Genomic DNA, 10,954 nt, shown 5'->3' with positions numbered 1-10,954 from the left:
GCTGTAGATGAGAACAGTTAGCTGTAGATGAGAACAGTTAGCTGTGATGAGAACAGTTAGCTGTAGATGAGAACAGTTACTTGTAGATGAGAACAGTTAGCTGTAGATGAGAACAGTTAGCTGTGATGAGAACAGTTAGCTGTAGATGAGAACAGTTATCTGTAGAGGAGAACAGTTAGCTGTAGATTAGAACAGTTAGCTGTAGAGGAGAACAGTTAGCTGTAGATGAGAACAGTTACCACAGTTAGCTGTAGATGAGAACAGTTAGCTGTGATGAGAACAGTTAGCTGTAGATGAGAACAGTTATCTGTAGAGGAGAACAGTTATCTGTAGATGAGAACAGTTAGCTGTGATGATAACAGTTAGCTGTAGATGAGAACAGTTACCACAGTTAGCTGTAGATGAGAACAGTTACTTGTAGATGAGAACAGTTAGCTGTAGATATGAACAGTTAGCTGTAGATGAGAACAGTAAGCTGTGATGAGAACAGTTATCTGTAGATGAGAACAGTTAGCTGTGATGAGAACAGTTATCTGTAGATGAGAACAGTTAGCTGTAGATGAGAACAGTTAGCTGTAGATGAGAACAGTTAGCTGTAGATGAGAACAGTTTGCTGTAGATGAGAACAGTAAGCTGAGAAGAACAGTTTGCTGTGGATGAGAACAGTAAGCTGTAGATGAGAACAGTTAGCTGTAGATGAGAACAGTAAGCTGTAGATGAGAACAGTTAGCTGTAGATGAGAACAGTTAGCTGTAGATGAGAACAGTTAGCTGTAGAGGAGAACAGTTAGCTGTAGATTAGAACAGTTAGCTGTGATGATAACAGTTAGCTGTAGATGAGAACAGGTACCTGTAGATGAGAACAGTTAGCTGTAGAGGAGAACAGGTACCTGTAGATGAGAACAGTTAGCTGTAGATGAGAACAGTTAGCTGTAGATGAGAACAGTTATCTGTAGAGGAGAACAGTTAGCTGTAGATTAGAACAGTTAGCTGTGATGAGAACAGTTAGCTGTAGATGAGAACAGGTACCTGTAGATGAGAACAGTTAGCTGTAGAGGAGAACAGGTACCTGTAGATGAGAACAGTTACCTGTAGATGAGAACAGTTACCTGTAGATGAGAACAGTTACATGTAGATGAGAACAGTTAGCTGTAGATGAGAACAGTTACCTGTATGAGAACAGTAAACCTGAAATGAGAACAGTTATCTGTAGATGAGAACAGTTATCTGTAGATGAGAACAGTTATCTGTAGATGAGAACAGTTAGCTGTAGATGAGAACATTTAGCTGTAGATGAGAACAGTTAGCTGTAGATGAGAACAGTTAGCTGTAGATGAGAACAGTAAGCTGTAGATGAGAACAGTAAGCTGTAGATGAGAACAGTTAGCTGTAGATGAGAACAGTTAGCTGTAGATGAGAACAGTTAGCTGTGACGAGAACAGTTAGCTGTGACGAGAACAGTTACTTGTAGATGAGAACAGTTAGCTGTAGATGAGAACAGTTAGCTGTGATGAGAACAGTTAGCTGTAGATGAGAACAGTTATCTGTAGAGGAGAACAGTTAGCTGTAGATTAGAACAGTTAGCTGTAGAGGAGAACAGTTAGCTGTAGATGAGAACAGTTACCACAGTTAGCTGTAGATGAGAACAGTTAGCTGTGATGAGAACAGTTAGCTGTAGATGAGAACAGTTATCTGTAGAGGAGAACAGTTATCTGTAGATGAGAACAGTTAGCTGTGATGATAACAGTTAGCTGTAGATGAGAACAGTTACCACAGTTAGCTGTAGATGAGAACAGTTACTTGTAGATGAGAACAGTTAGCTGTAGATATGAACAGTTAGCTGTAGATGAGAACAGTAAGCTGTGATGAGAACAGTTATCTGTAGATGAGAACAGTTAGCTGTAGATGAGAACAGTTAGCTGTAGATGAGAACAGTAAGCTGAGATGAGAACAGTAAGCTGTAGATGAGAACAGTTAGCTGTAGATGAGAACAGTAAGCTGTAGATGAGAACAGTTAGCTGTAGATGAGAACAGTTAGCTGTAGATGAGAACAGTTAGCTGTAGATGAGAACAGTTAGCTGTAGATGAGAACAGTTAGCTGTAGATGAGAACAGTTAGCTGTAGATGAGAACAGTTATCTGTGATTAAAACAGTTATCTGTAGAGGAGAACAGTTAGCTGTAGATTAGAACAGTTAGCTGTGATGATAACAGTTAGCTGTAGATGAGAACAGGTACCTGTAGATGAGAACAGTTAGCTGTAGAGGAGAACAGGTACCTGTAGATGAGAACAGTTAGCTGTAGATGAGAACAGTTAGCTGTAGATGAGAACAGTTATCTGTAGAGGAGAACAGTTAGCTGTAGATTAGAACAGTTAGCTGTGATGATAACAGTTAGCTGTAGATGAGAACAGGTACCTGTAGATGAGAACAGGTACCTGTAGAGGAGAACAGTTAGCTGTAGAGGAGAACAGTTAGCTTTAGATGAGAACAGTTAGCTTTAGATGAGAACAGTTAGCCGTGATGAGAACAGTTACCTGTAGATGAGAACAGTTAGCTGTAGATGAGAACAGTTACATGTAGATGAGAACAGTTACCTGTATGAGAACAGTAAACCTGAAATGAGAACAGTTATCTGTAGATGAGAACAGTTATCTGTAGATGAGAACAGTTATCTGTAGATGAGAACAGTTAGCTGTAGATGAGAACAGTTAGCTGTAGATGAGAACAGTTAGCTGTAGATGAGAACAGTTAGCTGTAGATGAGAACAGTTAGCTGTAGATGAGAACAGTTAGCTGTAGATGAGAACAGTTAGCTGTAGATGAGAACAGTTAGCTGTAGATGAGAACAGTTAGCTGTAGATGAGAACAGTTAGCTGTAGATGAGAACAGTAAGCTGTAGATGAGAACAGTAAGCTGTAGATGAGAACAGTTAGCTGTAGATGAGAACAGTTAGCTGTAGATGAGAACAGTTAGCTGTAGAGGAGAACAGTTAGCTTTAGATGAGAACAGTTAGCCGTGATGAGAACAGTTACCTGTAGATGAGAACAGTTACATGTAGATGAGAACAGTTAGCTGTATATGAGAACAGTTACCTGTATGAGAACAGTAAACCTGAAATGAGAACAGTTATCTGTAGATGAGAACAGTTATCTGTAGATGAGAACAGTTAGCTGTAGATGAGAACAGTTAGCTGTAGATGAGAACAGTTAGCTGTAGATGAGAACAGTTAGCTGTAGATGAGAACAGTTAGCTGTAGATGAGAACAGTTAGCTGTAGATGAGAACAGTAAGCTGTAGATGAGAACAGTTAGCTGTAGATGAGAACAGTTAGCTGTAGATGAGAACAGTTAGCTGTAGATGAGAACAGTTAGCTGTGACGAGAACAGTTAGCTGTGACGAGAACAGTTAGCTGTAGATGACAACAGTTAGCTGTAGATGAGAACAGTTAGCTGTGATGAGAACAGTTAGCTGTAGATGAGAACAGTTACTTGTAGATGAGAACAGTTAGCTGTAGATGAGAACAGTTAGCTGTGATGAGAACAGTTATCTGTAGAGGAGAACAGTTAGCTGTAGATTAGAACAGTTAGCTGTAGAGGAGAACAGTTAGCTGTAGATGAGAACAGTTACCACAGTTAGCTGTAGATGAGAACAGTTAGCTGTGATGAGAACAGTTATCTGTAGATGAGAACAGTTATCTGTAGAGGAGAACAGTTATCTGTAGAGGAGAACAGTTATCTGTAGATGAGAACAGTTAGCTGTAGATGAGAACAGTTACCACAGTTAGCTGTAGATGAGAACAGTTACTTGTAGATGAGAACAGTTAGCTGTAGATATGAACAGTTAGCTGTAGATGAGAACAGTAAGCTATGATGAGAACAGTTATCTGTAGATGAGAACAGTTATCTGTGATGAGAACAGTTAGCTGTAGATGAGAACAGTTAGCTGTAGATGAGAACAGTTAGCTGTAGATGAGAACAGTTAGCTGTAGATGAGAACAGTTAGCTGTAGATGAGAACAGTTAGCTGTAGATGAGAACAGTAAGCTGAGATAAGAACAGTTTGCTGTAGATGAGAACAGTAAGCTGTAGATGAGAACAGTTAGCTGTAGATGAGAACAGTTAGCTGTGACGAGAACAGTTAGCTGTGACGAGAACAGTTAGCTGTAGATGAGAACAGTTAGCTGTAGATGAGAACAGTAAGCTGTGATGAGAAAAGTTAGCTGTGATGAGAACAGTTAGCTGTAGATGAGAACAGTTACTTGTAGATGAGAACAGATTCGCAATCACATTTGATTGCAAGGGAGCCAATCGCTCCAGCACCAATTTTAGAGGAAAAGACTGTCATTGGGGTTAGGATGGGTGGTACAGCTCATCTTCCTTGTAGATGTGAGAGAAGGAATGTGTAGAGGTGACATTCCTCTCATGTGGAGAGATAATTATGGAGAAGAAGTGTTGTTATGAGGACAAGAAGTAGAGGCTGTTTCACCTAGTGAAAGGAAGTATATTTTGTACAACGATATGAAGTGGAAGAGGGTTATGAGTGATTGCTCACTTATTTTGAGTAATGTTAGAGGGAAAGATTAGGGAGAATACTATCATGGAGGTACAGGATGAGTTCTTTGATTTTGATGGAAGACAAGAAGATATATCTGATCAATACTGCTCGTTAGGGAAGAGAGAAACTAAATGGAAGGCATATGGATTTGATTCTTCTGTTTTGGAAATTAAAGATGGATGGGCAGGTAGGAATCTTTGGTTCAAGCAGTTAACTCATTCTGTAAGATCAGTGAGGAATCTTGAGGGTCTATGTCTGTTGAGAATTCCAGCACAAGGAACATGGGGTTGAATCTTAGAGAAGGTGGCTAAACCTCTATCAAGTACGTGTCAATCTTATGCTTTATTATGGCTGTTGTATCAGCAACAATCATTAAGAGATAAAATAATGTCATTGTGGAAGCATTTGTTTAGGCCTAGGTTTAAGTGTTATTGGTTAAATGAATTACCCTATGTGAATTTGTTAGATGGGAATGAAAATCAGTTAACAGCGCTTCATGAAGCATTGGAGGTGAAACCAGTGAGGGCTAAAAGCTGTTTTTGTTGAAATAAAACATATGATGGAAAGAGGATGTTTAAGGGAATATCAGATGGTGATGATTATATGATGACTTTGGGGTAAGCATGAACATAAGGTTAGTAATGAGAAATATAATGTAACTTTTTATGTTGAATTTAGTAAGAAGAGAAGGACTTTGATGGGGAAAGAGAAGTTGTTGCATGGTAATGTGACTATTGGGAATTTTAGAGATATTTAGGGGGTTTGTGGTGAGAAAATATATTCTTACCCTATGGATGGAAAGGATGTTGTTACATGTCGATGTTGAAGCTTCCATGTGAGGTTTTTACAATTAAAAGAGGGGAAGCAAGGGACATAGATAAATCTGATTCTGAAAGAGAGAAGTTTAATAGTCTGGAAGCCTACCATTGGAGGATAAGTCTAGGAGAGAAGTGGGGACTTTTTCCATGGTATGGTGTAAAATGTTGGAAGATAACATAGATAATATTACCTATAATTTGAAGGGTTTTGCAAATTAAACGATAAGAGGGTTTAACCTTCTGTCAAGACTCAAAGGAGTATTGATGGATAGATATCAATTTTGAATATCCGATCATTTTTCACATGTTTTTAAATATTAGTGTGATAGTTAGTATTTTGTGATGAATCAAAGGGGGGAAATGGAATGTGATTCATGTTATATATAATTTTATATACAATTTTTAGTTGATATTGATGTTTTAATTTGAATGTGTTGTTTTGCAAAAGATACTGTTTGGTCTTTTCTTTTCTTCCAGAAGCATATGGGGGAATGTGTAGAAGGGACAATATGAAGGGACAATATGAATGGACTGGAGGAAGTGGAACAAGGAAGGTGTGGAAATGTTCAGATTCCATCATCGACGTTGCATTGGAAGTCGACACTGCTGAGGAGATGAAGTGTAGTGGACTACATTCCAGTGTCTGCAATGATATATAGACATATTTGCATGTGTAATACATAATTTGTGTCATATTCTTTTTCTGTATTAATTTTTGAAGAATGATATTTGCTGTAGTTGGGTACATGTGGGGATCTCAGATGTTTTTGTTTATTTCGTGGATGATTAGGGATATTGGGTCTAGGCAGGGACAGAGAGAATCCACAGGAGGGTCCGAGGGGTCGACCAGCCTGAATGTGGACAAATTTGATTGTATTTTGTTTGCTGAGGCTTTCATGTGTATTTAATTGCATCATAGTTTAAAATGCATTGATAAAGATGTATGAATTGATCTGGAGTACTTAAGTGGTTGCCTGGGGCAGAGGGGCCGTGAGAGAATTTTACTGTCTTGATTGATTGATGGATATTTGGAAAGAAAGCTGCCAGACAGGTTTTTCGCTCTCACACTCCATAAAGATTTGTTCATATTTCATAGAAATGTATTTACACTCCATAAAGATTTGTTCATATTTCATAGAAATGTATTTACACTCCATAGAAAAAGGTGTTTACTCTCCATAAAATGTGGTTTATTGTTAGTTACTCAATAAGAGAAAAATTGTTCTTTGTCATAATCCTATTATTTTTGTTTTCGAGACTTAGTTAGTCTCGAAGGGGGGAAATATGTGGTATCTGAACAATTTATGACTTTGCTAATGGTTGCAAATGGTCTTAGAGGATGTTGACTCAGCTTAAGGGAGCATCTGGAGAGCAGTTCTATAGGGGCACCCTAAAGCAGAGGAAGTCTGTTAGGTGGAGTCCTGGGATTGGTCTGTAGGGGAAAACACTCATATCAGGTTACATAGGATATATACTATGGTTTGGGACAAAGGACAGGGAGAATAACATATTAGAGATTGGAGCCAGTTATTCTCCAGATGTCTGCAGATATCTGTAAATTGACGCTGGAATCCTTTGATATAATAAACCTTTATAATCAAAGTACAGTGTCAGCGGATTTCCTTGTTCTCACAGCATAATTAGCATTGTTTTCTCGACACTACATGTGAAAACCTTGTGAAGACTTACAGAAAACGTTTGACCTGTGTCATTGCCAACAAAGGGTATATAACAAAGTATTGAGAAACTTTTGTTATTGACCAAATACTTATGTTCCACCATAATTTGCAAATAAATTCATTAAAAATCCTACAATGTGATTTTCTGGATTTTTTTTCTCATTTTGTCTGTCATAGTTGACGTGTACCTATGATGAAAATTACAGGCCTCTCTCATCTTTTTAAGTGGGAGAACTTGCACAATTGGTGGCTGACTACTTTTTTCCCCCACTGTATCTATGCTGCAATAGTCTATGTGTCGGGGGGCTAGGGTCAGTCTGTTATATCTGGTGTTATTCTCCTGTCTTATATGGTGTCCTGTGTGAATTTAAGTATGCTCCCTCTAATTCTCTCTCCCTCCCATCCCGGAGGACCTGAGCCCTAGGACCATGCCTCAGGACTACCTGGCCTGATGACTCCTTGCTGTCCCCAGTCCACCTGGTTGTGCTACTGCTCCAGTTTCCACTCTTCTGCCTGCGGCTACGGAACCCTGACCTGTTCACCGGACGTGCTACCTTGTCCCTGACCTGCTGTTTTCAACTCTCTCTCTACCGCACCTGCTATTTCAACCTCTAAATGCCCGGCTATGAAAAGCTAAGCGACATTTACTCCTGATGTACTGACCTGTTGCAACCTCTACAACCACTGTGATTATTATTTGACCCTGCTGGTCATCTATGAACGTTTGAACATCTTGGAGAAAAATCTGGCCTTAATGGCCATGTACTGTTATAATCTTCACCCGGCACAGCCAGAAGGGGACTGGCCACCCCTCAGAGCCTGGTTCCTCTCTAGGTTTCTTCCTAGGTTTCTGCCTTTATAGGGAGTTTTTCCTAGCCACCGTGCTTCTACATCTGCATTGCTTGCGGTTTGGGGTTTTAGGCTGGGTTTCTGTATAGCACTTTGTGACATCTGCTGATGTAAAAAGGGCTTTGTAAATACAATTTGATTGATTGATTGATACACAATCCATGTCTCAATTGTCTCATGGCTTAAAAGTCCTTATTTAATCTGTCACCTCCCCTTCATCTACACTGATTGAACAGTAATATGCCATAATATGCCATTTTAGCAGATGCTTTTATCCAAAGCGACTTACAGTCATGCGTGCATACATTTTTGTGTATGGGTGGTCCCGGGGATCGAACCCACTACCCTGGCGTTACAAGCGCCGTGCTCTACCAGCTGAGCTACAGAGGACCACAGTGAAGTGGATTTAACAGGTGACATCAATTTATTTTTTATTTTATTTCACCTTTATTTAACCAGGTAAACCAGTTGAGAACAAGTTCTCATTTACAACTGCGACCTGGCCAAGATAAAGCAAAGCAGTGCGATAAAAACAACAACACAGAGTTACATATGGGGTAAAACAAAACAAAGTCAAAAATACAACAGAAATACATATAATATACAGTGTGCAAATTTAGCAAGTTATGGAGGTAAGGCAATAAAATAGGCTATAGTGCAAAATAATTACAATTTAGTATTAACACTGGAATGATGTGCAAGAGATGATGTGCAAATAGAGATACTGGGGTACAAATGAGCAAAATAAATAACAATATAGGGATGAGGTAGTTGGGCGGGCTAATTTCAGATGGGCTGTGTACAGGTGCAGTGATCGGTAAGGTGCTCTGACAACTGATGCTTAAAGTTAGTGAGGGAGATAAGTGTCTCCAGCTTCAGAGATTTTTGCAATTTGTTCCAGTCATTGGCAGCAGAGAACTGGAAGGAATTGCGGCCAAAGGAGGTGTTGGCTTTGGGGATGACCAGTGAGATATACCCGCTGGAGCGCAGACTACGGGTGGGTGTTGCTATGGTGACCAATGAGCTAAGATAAGGCAGGGATTTGCCTAGCAGTGATTTATAGATGGCCTGGAGCCAGTGGGTTTGGCGACGAATATGTAGTGAGGACCAGCCAACAAGAGCGTACAGGTCACAGTGGTGGGTATTATATGGGGCTTTGGAGACAAAACGGATGGCACTGTGATAGACAACATCCAATTTGCTGAGTAGAGTGTTGGAGGCTATTTTGTAAATGACATCGCCGAAGTCAAGGATCGGTAGGATAGTCAGTTTTACGAGGGCATGTTTGGCAGCATGAGTGAAGGAGGCTTTGTTGCGAAATAGGAAACCGATTCTAGATTTAACTTTGGATTGGAGATTCTTAATGTGAGTCTGGAAGGAGAGTTTACAGTCTAACCAGACACCTAGATATTTGTAGTTGTCCACATACTCTAGGTCAGACCCGTCTAGAGTAGTGATTCTAGTCGGGTGGGCGGGTGCAAGCAGCGTTCGGTTGAAGAGCATGCATTTAGTTTTACTAGTGTTTAAGAGCAGTTGGAGGCTACTGAAGGAGTGTTGTATGGAATTGAAGCTCGTTTGGAGGTTTGTTAACACAGTGTCCAATGAAGGGCCAGATGTATACAAAATGGTGTCGTCTGCGTAGAGGTGGATCTGAGAGTCACCAGCAGCAAGAGCGACGTCATTGATATACACAGAGAAAAGAGTTGGCCCAAGAATTGAACCCTGTGGCACCCCCATAGAGACTGCCATAGGTCCAGACAACAGGCCCTCCGATTTGACACATTGAACTCTATCTGAGAAGTAGTTGGTGAACCAGGCGAGGCAGTCATTTGAGAAACCAAGGCTATTTAGTCTGCCAATAAGAATGCGGTGGTTGACAGAGTCGAAAGCCTTGGCCAGGTCAATGAAAACGGCTGCACAGTACTGTCTATTATCGATCGCGGTTATAATATCGTTTAGGACCTTGAGCGTGGCTGAAGTGCACCCATGACCAGCTCGGAAACCGGATTGCATAGCGGAGAAGGTACGGTGGGATTCGAAATGGTCGGTGATCTGTTTGTTGACTTGGCTTTCAAAAACTTTTGAAAGGCAGGGCAGGATGGATATGGGTCTGTAACAGTTTGGATCTAGAGTGTCACCCCCTTTGAAGAGGGGGATGACCGCGGCAGCTTTCCAATCTCTGGGGATCTCAGACGTTACGTAAGAGAGGTTGAACAGGCTAGTAATAGGTTCCGACAATTTCGGCGGCTAGTTTTAGAAAGAAAGGGTCCAGATTGTCTAGCCCAGATGATTTGTAGGGGTCCAGATTTTGCAGCTCTTTTAGAACATCAGCTGTCTAGATTTGTGTGAAGGAGAAGCGGGGGGGGCATGGGCAAGTTGCAGCGGAGGGTGCAGAGCTGGTGGCCGGGGTAGTGGTAGCCAGGTGGAAAGCATGGCCAGCCGTAGCAAAATGCTTGTTGAAATTCTCGATTATTGTAGATTTATCGGTGGTGATAGTGTTTCCTAGCCTCAGTGCAGTGGGCAGCTGGGAGGAAGTGCTCTTATTTTCCATGGACTTTACAGTGTCCCAAAACTTTTTGGAGTTAGTGCTACAGGATCAATAAGGGATCATATTTCACCTGGATTCACCTGGCCAGTCTGTCACGGAGGGGACAGGTGTTCCTAATATTTTGTCCACTGTGTATATAGACTTTTCATACAGACTAGCTAAAAGTGAAAATTGACAAATTATCCAATGGATTATGATAATTGTCTGGCTTAAAAAAAAGTGTTGGTGCAAAAACATACGTTTGTACCCCCTATTTTAATTTGATCCATGGCTCAGGCAGCCAAATGGACAGAAGGCTGTTTGGCTCATCTCAGTCAGGAAGAGGAATAGCTTTGCAGCTGTTTATGATTAATGAACAATGCCATGCTGGTGAGTGGTAACATTCGAATAAAACCCAGCCCTGAAACATAGGCTGAAAATAATTTGTACATCATGTCACAGTCAAAGTCACGGCATTCACACGGATTTGCACAAAGTGGGCAGTTCGGATGTCACTTCAAACCCAGCTAG

Source organism: Coregonus lavaretus, assembly GCF_964263955.1.
Source record: "Coregonus lavaretus genome assembly, chromosome: 1".
Lineage (NCBI taxonomy): Eukaryota > Metazoa > Chordata > Actinopteri > Salmoniformes > Salmonidae > Coregonus > Coregonus lavaretus.
Note: the sequence above shows the minus strand (reverse complement) of the source record.